Below are 15,451 nucleotides of genomic sequence, written 5' to 3'. Positions count from 1 at the left end.
AATTGTGGATTAATTTTCGAGCCGTCCCAAATGTCCATAATTTTGTGGGACGGAGGAAGTATTATTATTTGCTATAGTTTGATAGTATGATAAGCGCTTGTTAGCACTTGTTAACAAGAACAAAACTTCAAAAACTGAATGCAAAGAAAAAAATTACTAATAATAAATATACGTCATTGTTCTTCTGTAGGTTATTAATTAAACGCCTCACCTGCAGTTATTTGTAATTAAATATAGTAATTAATCTATCTCTTATTTGATTGCGTTTCAAGATTAGTCCACCTTCATAATACAAAGATTAAATTGTATCTTATGATATATAATCTCATCATTACCCTATGACTAATTTAGTTCTAAACAATATTCCATCCGTTCCATAAGAATACGTGTACTTTCAACAAATTTTGTCAGTTCCATAAAAATATAGGCATTTCCATTTATGAAAAGTTATCCTAATTTATTATCCATATACATCAAGTTATTTACGACTTATATCACTATTAAAGACTAATAATAATGGCGTCTTAATATCTACTAACACTACTGTAACTACTCTTCCTCTCATTTTTCTTACTTTACTAATTTTATGTTAATTTTCGTGTCATATTATATGCCCATATTTTTATAATTATGGAACGGAGAAAGTATATATTACTCTTCTCTATATTATTCTCTTTTTTACTTTATTATTTCTCCACTTTAACTATTTATTATCATTTTTACAAAACGAGTGCAGAAAAGTCAATGGGACTGCTAAAGCGGGACGGAGGAAGTATAACTTATTGCATATTGTACCTCGTTAACGAACCGAGCGTCATCTAAATAATCTAGCTATAAATTACCAAACATCTAATTTTTTCTAAAACAATTAATACTATACATCTGTACAAATCATAAATTAATAAAGCTACAAGCCCTTAGGCGGCCACCAGAATGCTCACAAGAGGGAGAGGGGTTTGGTCAGATACTTCCGAGATTCCATGTCAAGATCCCTCAGCGTCCAGCCCCACGCCTTCCTGCGCAAACCGGGAAGAGAGAGAGCTGTGGACTGGGGGCGATGATCGCGAGGAGGAACTGTCGAGTTCGATGGGGCTTGATTTGAATCTTAAAACTATAATTAGTTTCGAAATTAATGTATATATGTTGTTGAAAAAGTAACTTGCACAATTATTAAGTTGGGTCAATTTATGCATGAATTCATTCATGTATTTAATGAAGATTCATGTACCTTGTTGATGACTCATGTATTAGGCTAGATTCATATTTAGAGACATCTATATATACCATTGAAATCTCTACTATTTCGTTCATTCAATCAAAATCATATTCATTATACAGTCAAATATATCTATTTCATATTCTCTTTTAATTATCTAAGTGTCATAGCACTATTACTGATTCACATACTCAACAAAAATTTGGTATAACAGTTTGCATCTCACTTCACATTATTCTTGAAGTCATTTTGTTGATTCTGACTACATGTCTTAGCCCGGGTGCTTCTGCATGTGCCCAAACACCACCATCGCCAAACTAAATGCCTTATTCCAGACATTGCAGTGGTACATCCGACTAATCTCTCCGCTCGTCAGTTGCCACCGCTCTATTCCTACCCAATGGACTCCTGCCTATTCTCGTCGCACCCTCGCTGCCGGTGGCTTCATTGTCTTCGACGGACAAGACTATGTTTCCCCGGAGGTCACGGCAGCATAGTCATGCCCGTCGGAGACAACGAAGACTCTGATAGCGGGGGAGCGGCGAGAATTGGCGGGAGTCCGTTGGGTAGGAATAGAGCGGCGGTGACTGACAGCGGTGGCGAGGGTGGTCGGATGCATTTAGTTTGGTGAGGGCGATGTATGGGTACATGCAGAAGCACCCTAACTGAGGCATGTAGTCAAAATCAGCAAAATGACTTTAAGAATAATGTGAAGTGAGATGCAAACACATTGATATTCATTCAACAGGGGCTTATCAAATTCATACTATATCCAAGGATCCATGGTGTCCAACGAATATATTGAAGGAAGGATCACGGCAATGACAAGGTAATTCCTATGAAACTACAATCTCTTTGGAGAGAGTTTGACAATTTATCAGAGAAAAATAGTGAAACAATGCAAATCTATCTAATTATTTTCCCACCCAAGTAGTGTTTAGTGGAAGTTTTGTAAATTATTTTAGAACTGTCCCATTATAGTATTAGTATAGATTTTCATGTGGTATTTATCACAAACATCCTTTCTAATGGTTGATGACTTACAATCAACATCATTTTCCATTTAATGTCTAACACATAAAGCAAGTTTTGCATAAGAAATATTTGCATGTCCTCTAGAATTGTATTTCCCATACATGTGTGACCATTTTGCCATGTTCGTATTTCCCATTTACCATGCTTTCTCACTGATGCTTTGATCTCCCGCATTCCTGTAATGCTAGTCGCATGTCCTACTACACTATATAGTTTTGCATATTGCATGTCATCTTTTACCAAAATATGTACCCCAGGTAATAAGTTGTGATAATGAGAAAGCAACTATCTTTGTAAAAAAAAAGACATTTCATACGATCATATTCGGAAGAGCAAAAACAAGTCATAAATGCATTAGAATCAAAGGCCACTGAATACATTTTTCCACAACATATTTCCAGCACACGCTAGCAATCAAAGTAACCAAACCAATTTCAAATAGGATATCAATGTGTGATATCGAACAAGACCCACAGTATAACCCACAATTGTATTAGTTCTTTCTCTCAATTTTACATCATCAATTTAAGGTGAAACACAGAAATAAATTAATACACAACTAAGCATTCAAAGTTTGAAGCACCAATCACTCAACTTGTCCTCCTGAATTATACCACATTCATTCAAATAGTCAACAAATTCATCAATCAGATATGGCCAAGCCCCTTCTTGATCATAGTTTGATAATGCAGGGTCCACTATCTGCATTTATAGAGCAAAAAAATCCAGAACAGCCAGTATTATTTAGTGGAATTCTACCCAGAGCTGCTGGTATTTTTTACATATATCCTGTGTCACATGGATTTCAAACTAAAGAGAAAAGTTGATATCAAGCTGAGGATATTAAGACATCACTGGGGAAAAGGTTGTACCTCAAAGGGTGGAATAGAATTCACCCAGTGATTAGATCACAAATTACGGGTTCCATGGAAGTAAAATGAAGAGCATATACAGGTTGCGAATATTAGATCACTTTCTTCCATTATTATTTGCAGGTGGAAATGCAAATAGTGAAGACAAATTGGTCAAAATTCAAATTGGGATTAGGCGAGCAATGACTCAATGAGTACACAACTGTAACATATTAAAGAGGGGAGGGAAATAGGAAGATATGCATGAAGGTATGCAAGAGAGAGTTTGTATTCATTAACTACCCTTGCAAATTCCAAAAGCTGTGACCAGGTATCACGAGAAATTGCTTTGTTATGCCGAGCCTGAATTAGCAAATAAACATTCAATCTGTCAACAATACATAACTAGTACAAATACACATTTAGTGCAAGCATATTATGAAATGGAAAACTGAAAGACCTTTTGGAAGAGTAATCTTAATTAATAGATGCATCTTAAAATATGTCGAAAACTAAGTTCTGCACTGGTATGAGATAAGAAACACTAAGGATATGTTTTAATCTCCATCTCATTTTTCTACTATGCAGAACACTCAAAATACATTTGTTTTACTCCTTTTTCCAATTTTCTACTCAGTTTTCTAATCCTTTATCATATATCACAAGTCATTACATTAGCCCACCATATTCAAATAGTAATTCTCATCATACTAATAAGGACGAGCTCGTCCGCCGCTGCAAGCCGTCCGTCCGTGCCAGCGGCACTGCGCTGCTCTTAGCTAAAAGCACGTCCATGCCGTTGAACACCCTTACGTGGTGTTGTCTGATTGGCCAACGGCTTAGCCGTTGGCATATTCAATTTTTTTAAAAAAATTTGAAATTAATTTAAAAAAACATTTTTAAATAAAAAAAAATATTTTCCCATTTCCCAAAAAATTATATCCGTTTTCTACCCACTTTTAATTTATTTTGCAATTTTTTCCCCAAAATTCACATTTTCATCTATAAATATCCCCACTTCAACAAAAAAAAAATAATCACATTCTCATCTATTCTATCATCTACATTCTCTCATCTTTTTTCTCTTATTCTCTCATCTAAATTCCCACCACACTACACAATGTCCGGCTCCGGCAATCACCCCTCCGGCAATCGCGGTTGGAACCACGATTGGTTCGACTCCGACTCGATTGCATCTTCAGATGCAACGAGACAATCGGTAAGTTCCAGAGGTATTACCTCTCGGAAGAGCGGTCGGCGGGGAGCAACTCGAGCGAGCTCGACATCATCAGTGCCGCCTTGGCGACCTACCAACGCATGGAGTTGAAATTGTTCAAGTACCTTAGTTATTAGCAAGAGGGGCGCCAACATCCGAAGTATAGGGGCGGCGTAGTAGCATACTCCTCCAGCTCCTCTAGCAAACGGTCGAGGTCGGTAGCCCTATCCGACGGCGCCTCCAATGATGTGGTTACCCAGCTTGACGAAACTAACTTGGGTCAATGGCGTATCCAGAGTTTTTGATATGGGGGTGCGAGTTTGCACGAAAATAAATACAAATGCTTAACATATACCAGAAAATAATGAAAAAGAAAATAATATTGAATACTTGAGCTTATTGGGGTTCGAACTCAGCCCACAAGGAAGGTAGTGTGACTAAATTAATTTCCTGAAAATAGTATTAATATTCTGATTTTTGGGGGTACAGTTGTACCCCCAAATACCCCCCGGATACGCCACTGACTTGGGTAGCCCCGACGCTAGGCCGAGCAGTTCCCGCCGGCCGCAAGGAAGGAAGAAGGCGACGGCCACCCGCCGTCGCGCCCCGACTCCATCCGTCCCCACTCCCGCTCCCTTTGTGCCTCCTCCACCTCCGAACAACTCGTTGCAGGCCCTCTTGGGTCAACTATATATGAACGATACGTCTAACATGACTCCCGACCAACTTGCAACACATGTGGGAATGATACAGAGTCTCAATTAGAATATTGGGGATAGAGGACTAGTCTTCCACGTGTGTATTTTTTAGTCTTTAATTATATAATTTTTAATTTGTAGGATTTTAGTTATATATTTTTTTATTTTCTAGGATTTTAATTATGTATTTTTATTTTTTAGGATTTTAATTATATAATTTTTATTTTTTATTGTATTTTTATAAATTAGAAATGTTTTTACTAATTGAAGTATTTAAATTGAATAATAGAATGGTGGGACCCTTGAGCTTGTCCTTGCAGAAGAGCACGGATGTGGGTGTTGTGCTCTTAGCTAAGGACAAGGAGTAAAAGTGGATCCGGACCCACCCCCGTGCTCTTAAGAGCACGGATGGGGATGCTCTTACGATATAATTAAATAAAACTATTAAAAGTTATACTAAACATAAACATAGGGGAAGTGATAAATTGCTAACTCATTATTTAATTCCTAACTACAATTAATTTAAGACCACATGATTTTAAAAATCTTGTGGTCTACAATTTGCCATGTGCAATTTTGTTTTTCATTTTTTAATATTAAAAAAATAATACTAGCAACTAACAAATTTAGAAAAAGAAACACAATGTCAATACAATTTCCTATTAACATATTATGAAATTTATGAAATATTTATGAAATTTTGTTAATACAATTTTGTTAAAAAAATTTATGAAATTTTTTGAAATATTTTTCAAATTTTGACATTGGAACATATGCAAGTGAGATCTCATTAGAATCCTAATGAAATTATCTTTAATTTGATATATGTTGTGCGAAAAAAATAATTTAAATCGATAAAGTTATATTCATTTTAAAGTTATGGGATATTTTTCAAAAGTTAGTTACAACTAATTTATTGTAAATTGACCTTAATACCCTTATTGACGTTTTTTTATCGTATTGACATTCCGGGGCTGTTGATCTAGGCCCTTGATTTGAATATCTAATGGCTATTATTTAATTGTAGTTAATAATTAAGTATTGAATTGGCAAATATATTATTTCCCCATAATCATAACCATAAAATATATAATAAAGATATATACTGATAAATAAATATTTTACTAAAATTTATGAATTTATAAATTTATAGTAAATTTACTATGGTTATAAATCTTTATTGCCATAAGTTTAAACTTTCAAGTACTAGTACTATTATAACTACTATAAATCTTTGTTGCTATAATTACCATAATCATATCATTATATACATTTATTTAAATATATTTTTTAATTAAATTGTCTTATGTTTTTATATTTATAGTATTTATATAACGCGAATAATATCAAAAATTTATTCTTTTTTATTATACTATTTTGAATTTCAAAGAATATTATTGAGAATAGAAGAGAAAATAGAAAAAATATGGTTAAATCTATATTATGATGTAAAAAATTCTTCGCTTTCTAAATTTTATTACTCCCTCCGTTTCACAAGAACATGCACTTTTTAATTTTGGAAAGTCTCTTCTCTCTAATAAGGTGAGACTCATTTCCCATTAACAATATTTTTCTTACCTTTTCTCTCTACATATCTCCTGTTTTACTAATTTTATATTAAAACTCGTGTCGTTTCTAAATGCATATTCTTTAAGGACGGAGGGAGTACAATTTTCATAATAATATTTTTTAATATTTTTAAAAATATTCTGCTTTTATACATATAGTAATAGATATAAACATGTAAACTCAACAATCCGATTAAAAAAATAATGAAAACCTAATGAATAATCAAACATGGAAGTCATTTTTAAATATCAATTAAATTGTTTTTAGATCAATTTAGTTCACAAAAAGGAGGATTATTTTTAGATCGTTTTGATTTATAAGGGTTCAAACTATTCATATAACTAAAACGGTCTTAAAATGATCTAATTGGGTGGTGTTTAATTTTCAAGATAAAATAATCCCATGATTATTCATCTAGAATTGAGTTTTGGGGTTAAATCTCATGAACCAAACACACTACAAATTTAATTTAATTTCGGATACAATCTTGCAAACCGAACACCTCTTTAGTGTATAAAAATATTTTTTGTATTTTTAATCTCATTTTATTCTTCCTCCGAGTGTTAATATACTATTGATAAAGTACGAGGAATCGGAGATATTGTGAATGGTCTGATCTATCTATGTCCTAATTGGAAAAATTTTAATCATCTCCTTCAATTTAGATCAACCGTATAAGAGCATCTCCAACAAGGAATGGTAAATAAAAGAGGTATTTCATCTATATACCTTCTCAAAAAATGAAATATAAACATAAACAATAGTACAAAATGCATTAAAAAAATATAAAGTAATGACATTTGAGTGTAAATCAACAATGAGGTTAAATTTTATGTTCAAATATAATAAATTCTAGATGAAATTCTTTAACCGAGACTACGAATAAAAATGGTAAAATAAGACTCTCCCAAGGACGAGACTTGTTTAGATAAAAAGTTAGACTAATTTATGATAGTGTAATAGCAAAATCACAGCTGTGCCCAACTACATCCTTCCTTCATTAATTTCCTTTATTTTCATTTCGTGTGGTTTGGATTAGTGTAGATCAGAGATGAGCACAGCAGGTATTTTGCCAAGGCAGGTGATCCATGCCTTTGTTACTCCCTCAGTCCCAAAGAAGTTGGCATACTTTGAAAATGGCATGGGATTTTAAGAAGTTTTGTTTTGTGTGTTAAATAGAGAGAGAAAATATAATTTTTATATTCACGTGAGAGAGAACTTTTTCTAAAAAGAGAAATGTGACATCTTTTATGGGATAAACTAAAAAAAAAAAGTGTGTCGACTTCTCTGGGACAAAGGGAGTATAATACTGTAAGTATCATTACTTTACGGAAGTGAGTCTGAGTTATTGGAAGTACTTGTAAAGTGGAGAGCAGAAGACCATAAATCATAATAATATCACCACGTGATGGCTGTTGCTTTTTCTACTTTAGTTGTCCACGCTTTTCGACCACTTCTCTCTCTCTCTTCAATTTCACATGATCTGAACAAAATATACTCCTCTCTCTCTGTGTTTGACTAATCTCGAATCAAAAACAATATTCCACAATTTTCTTTTATCTCGAGGTATGTTCTACCTACGCAGTCTCTTCTCTGTTTTATATGTTCTCTTATCCTTCCTAGTTTATAATCTAAAATAGTACTACTCTAGGTTGAAGATGATTTTGTTTGTGCAAATTTTTTTGTCTTTCGTATTTTTACAGTATCTTTTTAGCATCTTATTACTGATTCTTATACTTGGTGGTCATATATTGGATTGGAGGAAGTTATTCCGCCTTTCCGTTGAGTTATTTCAGCTTTCTAACATAAATTTGTGTGGTCAAAATTTGGATTATACCTTTTGTTTTCAGGCGATTGCATTCATTTTCAGTCCAATATAGGTATATAGATCGTTAGATTTGTTTGGCTTGAACTCCGGAAGTAATTTAAATTTGACAAATTAATGGGTAATATGCTAGTAGTCTCTATATTGATTCTCACCATATGTTGCTTTCTTTAGTTTTACTGTTGTAGTTTTACAGGTCCAGAACTCCTTGGAACATAGGTTATGCTCATCTAGAAAGTTAATCTTAGCTTCTTTTTGACCATGAAATTGAATCTACTGAAATTGCGTTTAGATTGTAGTAAGAAACAAGGACGAAAAGATGTAACTTACTAACTTGAATGTAATTTCCTGTAACCCTTTGCTATTGTAGAAGTTGAGCTCCAATATAGATTCATAAAAGTAAAGGATCTGCTAGCTGCCTGACAATAAGAACAATATCCTTTTTCCCTTCAAAAAGAAAGCACTAAAAGGGGCAATAAGTTTAAGAAAAATGCTAAATTCATCCCAAAGATGCAGTTAGAGGGCGTTTTCTAGTAAGGAGCCTAGATAGATGAAAATAATATGCTCTAATATGATGTTTACGAATATGCGACAGTTGGAACTTTGACAATTATAACAATTTTTTTAAGTGTTTAGAGATATTCTAGTGCTCAATCATGTTGTATATTACTATTAATCTTGAATAGAAAAGTCCCGCTAAGTGTATTGTATGCATGCATTCAGTTTTTTATCTGTAAGCTTTATTATTTCTTTCATAGTGGAGTTTAAAACAAGGTGTGAAGCATAAAATGCCTCAATAATAAAAATTTCAAACTTGAAAACTTTGTGGGAGTTTCATTGTTTCTGTTGAAGGGAAGCATGAGTAGTTTATAAATATTTGAAACCTTTTTCTTCTATTTACTTGTTTGGATCGGCAGAGCTGACTCTGTGAATTGGATTATATGCTTCTTAATTAATTCAGTTTGGCAGGAAAATATGTGTGCAAAGTTACATGTATTGGATGTCCCTTACTTTTTTTGACATCTTTGTAAGGCTCTTAGTTTATTTTAATACTAAGACTTTCTATTGTCGAAATGCATTACCTTTTTTTTCCATTGAATGCTAGGTTGATATAGTTGCAATCTTCCTGAGCTCGTAGATCTACGCCCTTCTTGTTATTTGTGAAGAGTACCTTGCTGCCATTTGCGACTTTATAGTCAGAAGAAGGTTGATCCCGAAAGAAGGTTTCTAGTCAACTTCCTGGAAAAGTAGTTTATTGTATCGATTCTTGTGATGCAGAAGGCATCCCAGGAAGCTCTAGCATGTTCAAGCGTCCACAGTTCTCACATTCTACCGAGTAAAAGCCAGGATACTGAACTTTCTTTTCAGGCCTATGCTGAACCATTCTACACTCTGGAATCAACACCAGTGACTGGTTCCGCTGTCTTCAGTTCACCTACAGTTACGAGCGTCTCTTCCAATAAGAGTCCCTTCTCTCCGCTACTTTCTCATTCTTATGTGTCAGATATCCATCACTCATCGGATAATAGTTCATCTTTGAATGACTCTTTTGATTCACTATGGCTGTTGAGTAATGAGTCCATGGGACCTGAATGTGGCAGTATGTATAATGGATCCTCAACTGATGAATCGGCGCAGCCTTGTTACTCCACTAGGTACCATAGAATCATAGAGATGGCCTCGAATATGGACTTGAAACAACTGCTCATAGCCTGTGCTGAAGTAATATCTGAAGCTGATATCATCTCTTTCTCTGAGAGAAAGATCGCAGCATCAGCTGCGGAAACTCTGCTGGACATGATACAGGAAAGGGTTTCGGTATCAGGCGAACCTTTACAGAGATTAGGTGCGTACATGTTGGAAGCGCTCAGGGCAAGGTTGCTTTCGTCAGGAAGCTTAATCTGCAAAAAGTTGAAATGCGATGAACCGTCAGGTCCCGACTTGATGTCTCATATGCAGTTGCTTGCTCAAATATTGCCATTCTACAGATTTGCTTATACGTCTGCCAGCGTTGTCATTGGAGAAGCCATGGAAAACGAAAAAAGAATCCACATCATCGATTTTCAGATTGCACAGGGCAGTCAATGGTTGTCTTTCATTCAGGCTGTCGCTCAGCGGCCTGGTGGTCCACCATATGTTCGCATCACAGGTGTAGATGATTCGGAATCAGCTCATGCTCGAGGTGGAGGGTTGGAGTTAGTTGGTCAGAGGTTAGCCCAATTAGCCGAGTCGTGTGGAGTACCTTTCGAATTCCATGGCGCTGCAACATCAGTGTGTGATGTACAACTGGAGAATCTCAACGTACAGCACGGGGAAGCAGTGGCTGTAAACTTCCCTTACGTACTGCATCACATACCGGATGAAAGCGTGAGCACTAGCAATCATCGAGACCGGCTCCTCAGGCTGGTGAAGAGCTTGTCTCCCAAGGTCATGACCCTTGTTGAGCAGGAATCCAACACCAACACTGCTACTTTCTCCCAACGATTTCGTGAGACTCTGGATTACTATGCAGCAATGTTCGAGTGCATAGATGCAGCAGCCTTGGCAAGAGACGACATGCAACGGATTAACGCAGAGGAGCATTGTGTGGCGAAGGATGTCGTCAGCATAATAGCTTGCGAGGGGAACGAGCGGATGGAGAGACACGAGGTCTTTGGTAAATGGAGGTGGAGACTATCAATGGCTGGATTTTCACAAATTCGAATCACTCCATCTGTTACTACTGCTGTGAGGGATATGTTGAAAGAGTATAGCCCCAGTTATGGTGTAGCAGAGGCCAATGATGCTGTTTATATTGGATGGAAAAACAAAGCTCTTGTATCATTTTCTGGTTGGAGATGAACGCAGAGTGTGTGTGAGAGAGAGGATAGATATGTTCGTCTAAGTTTACTACTCTGTATAAATCGATTTACTTTTTTACTATATGAAAGTTGTGGGGCAGGCAGGCCAAACACTACAAAAATAGGGTAATATCTCATCATTCAAGTAAAGACCAAACAAGGGAAAGGAAGAGAGTCTATAGTTAAGGTCAATCATAATTGTCACGAATAATTCCTTCACCAGCATTAATCACTAATTACAGGAGTACAGTTTTTTAGTTAAGAAACAACTTTCACAGCTCATCTTCCCTCTTCACTATTTATGGTCCCACTTGATTTGTTTTTTTCTATATTTTTTTATTTTGTAATTTATTTATTTAAATTTGATTAAAATTTGAAATTCATAAAATTCTAAAATTAACATTATATTGGAATTCAAAAAATACATAATTTAAGTATTAAAATTATACTCCTATACTATATTACTGAAAGTGATAAAAAATATAACTTCATCAGTTCCCTAAGAGAGATGACATTGGTGTTTTAATGCGTGATTAAAACAGTACGAGAGAGAAAGAAAAAGTGAGTGGAATATTATTAGTGGAGAATGAAGTTTACCACGTAAGAGAGAAAAACTTTGCCAAAAATAGAAGTAGACTAATTTTATCGGATGAATCAAAATGTCAAAAATGAGACTATTGCTTTGGAACGAAGGGAGTATGATTTAGAGCATAAGCTCGTTTTCGAGTCCTTAAAACAAAATTCCAGTGGGACTCCAATGCTTGCTCAGACATTTGGCTAGTGTCTCGCTTTAAGTTGTTATCCAATAAGTTAAATAAAAAGCCTCTATTCATTTCAACCATTTCGTGTGTCGGGGTCGCAATGCTTGTATGATCGTTCAGAGCCGACCTCAAACTCGACGTTATACCATTAGGCACCAACCCACTTGTCGATGTGCTTAACCTTTATCCAGGGTAAGACAACTATGAAAAAACTTCTTTCGTCTTCTTGATAGATTATGAGCCAAAATATCCGATTGGGACGTCCCGTACTCACATCGCTTTTCGTCGTTGTTGAAAATGGCATAGAACTTTTGAACTTCAGAGCTCACTCGTTCTAAATGAGCCCGAACTTCTTGTTGGACCGTGGGGGAGCCCCTTGGGGCTGTGACATTTTCTACGTCTCGACAATTCTCTCCCAAAACATCTTTGCCTTGTAGGAAATTTCGACTATCAGATCCTCCGAAAAGTCGACTCACACATCGAACAACTTTCTAGTTTCCTCTTATTGGGTGAAGGCAACACGAGCATTGGCTTGATCGTTTGTGGTTTGGATGCCATCCAACGACTGTGTCTCGAGGCATGTGTGACATATGAGAGATGTACACATCTTGAGCTCCGAGGGTTCCTGCCAACATCAGAAAATTCGACATGTTGGAATAAAATTGAGACCAGGGACGGATGTACATGCAACATACAAGGGGCAAATGCCCCACCTCAAAAAAATTCATTAGTGCTATATTGATCATTATTTTTAAAATTTTTTTGAAATACCATTATAAATGCCCCTTCTAAAATCCTTAAAATGTCTTTGTATGGAATTTTGCCCCACCTATACAGAATTTCTGGATCCGTCCCTGATTGAGACCATGGGTGGTTGTTCTAGCTGACTATAGTGAACAAAATTTTTAAAGAGAATTTAGATAGAAAACTGAGGATAAGAGTGATTTATGGGTGTGAAAAAAATAATGGTTTTGTTTTATCGAGGGAACATCTTTTTTGGTCCACGAACTTTGCCAAAATATCATTTTAGGTCTGTGAACTTTGAAAATATCATTTCAGGCCTATCAATTATGTGTTAATATCATTTGAAGTACTTTTTTACTAGAGGGAACATCATTTTTGGTCCACGAACTTTGCCAAAGTATCATTTTAGGTCCGTAAACTTTGAAAATATCATTTGAGGTCCATCAACTAAGGAGTAATATCATTTTAAGTACTTTTTTACTATTTCCAAGTTTTTTTGGACGAAAATACCCTCAATATTTGTAAGGGTATATATTTTTAGTAAACTTATGATATACTCATATTTTTTATAAATATCTTTACTATATATTTTTGATGAATTTTCTAAATATAATTTGACCTTCAATATTATCACTTAATTTTGTGACATGCAAGAAATAATCCTTATTCAATTTTTTTTACTATTAAAGAAGTTCTATATTCAATTTTAAAATTTTTTGATATAAATAATTGAAGAAGAAATTTAACTTGCATGTCACAAAATTAAGTGATAATATTAAAGGTCAAATTATATTTAGAAAAATCGTAAAAAATATATTGTAAAGATATTTATAAAAAAATAAGTATATGATAAGTTTATTAAAAATATATACCCTTTAAGGTATTGAGGGTATTTTCGTCCAGAAAAACTTGGAAATAGTAAAAGAGTACTTCAAATGATATTATCACATAGTTGATGGACCTCAAATGATATTTTCAAAGTTCACGGACCTAAAATGATACTTTGTCAAAGTTCGTGGACCAAAAAACAAGTTCCCTCTTTTTAATATTTCCAAGTTTTTCTAGATGAAAATACCCTCGATACCTTAAAAGGTATATATTTTTAATAAACTTATCATATACTCATATTTTTTATAGATATCTTTACAATATATTTTTGACGAATTTTCTAAATATAATTTGACCTCCAATATTATCACTTAATTTTGCGACATGCAAGTAAAATTGTTTCTTCAATTTTTTATATTAAAGAAATTTAAAATTGAATAAAGAACTTTTCTTTAATAATAAAAAATTGAACAAGGATCTTTTCTTGCATGTCACAAAATTAAGTGATAATATTGAAGGTCAAATTATATTTAGAAAAATCATCAAAAATATATAGTAAAGATATTTATAAAAAATATGAGTATATGATAAGTTTATTAAAAATATATACCCTTAAAGATATTGAGGGTACTTTCGTCCAGAAAAACTTGTAAAAAAGTACTTCAATTGATATTAACCCATAGTTGGCAGACCTCAAATGATATTTTCAAAGTTGACGGACCTAAAATGATACTTTGGCAAAGTTCGTGGACCAAAAAGATTTTCCCTCTATTTTATTTTAATTATGCATTTTTATTTAAGTCATATAGTTTTTTTATGTTTTTAAATTATAGTATACTTTTAGTTTTAATGAATCTCTAATTTTCTGCTATTTAAATATGAATTTGTGTAATGATAAATATATACATAATTGCAAATTATATGAATTAAATTAAGTGAACACTGATAAATGAAGTTCTCCATAGTACTTTTAGTTGTGTGTAGGGGTGGCGAAACAGGTTATCTGCGGGTATCCGCACCCGACAAGTTGAGTACCCGTACCCGATTTTAGCCAAATTTGTTGTCCCAATACCCGCCCCGCGATATACCGGGATTACCCGATACCCGTGTCGGGTATTCCGTACCCGACATTGCGGGTACCCGTACCCGACCCGAAATCATAGTAAAAAAATTGAAAACCATAATAACCGTCAATGTTCCCTATATTACTTTATTAATATCGATGGTAAACGGTAAATAGATTAAGAATAAAAGTGAGGGGACACTCTATAACTAGTTCCAATGAGTTTTCAATTGTATGTTTGTTGGAATATAAAAATATTATAAATGAAATCTTAGATTATATAAAGTACTCTCACCGTTCCACCTTGGCATTTCATTTTCTTCACTCATTTTGGAAAAATAATAATATATATAATCTTCTCTACATTATTATCTCTCTTACTTTATTTTTTCTCTGTTCTAACTATTTATTTTTAATTTTTCAAAATGAGTGCATATATGACTATTATAATTTAACTATTTACCTTTTTTTCTCCACTTTAACTATTTGAAACACTTTTATTAATATGGAACGGAGGAAGTATTAAAAGATGAAATATGACTAATACTAATACTAGCGGGTATACCCGCTATCCGCAAAATACCCGCTACCTGCAAAACTCTAAAACACTCTACCCGATCCCGCCCCGTTTTCCGTTATCGTCGGATAACGGATACCCAATACCTGGCGGGTAGCGGGATGAGATGGGAATTACCCATAACCCGCTACCCATTTTGCCACCCCTAATTGTGTGGTAAAGTGAATGCATTTTGGCCATTGAGTAAAAATCCAGCTAAATCACTACATCCATCCATATATGATAGTA

General features: G+C 34.4%; 1 pseudogene across 2 annotated transcripts; it reads left to right on the top strand.

Annotated features, from left to right (window-relative positions):
• Positions 1–7,993: 7,993 nt before the first annotated feature.
• LOC125215515 (scarecrow-like protein 21 pseudogene) lies at positions 7,994–11,380 on the top strand (annotated as a pseudogene). Of its 2 annotated transcripts, none has more exons than XR_016137353.1 (2): positions 7,994–8,151; positions 9,516–11,380. The product of XR_016137353.1 is annotated as a scarecrow-like protein 21 pseudogene, transcript variant X1 (transcript). The 2 variants fall into 2 exon arrangements; XR_016137354.1 differs by lacking the exon at positions 7,994–8,151 and adding an exon at positions 8,173–9,437.
• Positions 11,381–15,451: the final 4,071 nt, after the last annotated feature.

The sequence above is a fragment of the Salvia hispanica genome, chromosome 3, assembly GCF_029641045.1.
Source record: "Salvia hispanica isolate PSC_SH4W2 chromosome 3, Shi_PSC_v1, whole genome shotgun sequence".
Lineage (NCBI taxonomy): Eukaryota > Viridiplantae > Streptophyta > Magnoliopsida > Lamiales > Lamiaceae > Salvia > Salvia hispanica.
This window is presented reverse-complemented; position numbering and strand designations above follow the sequence as displayed.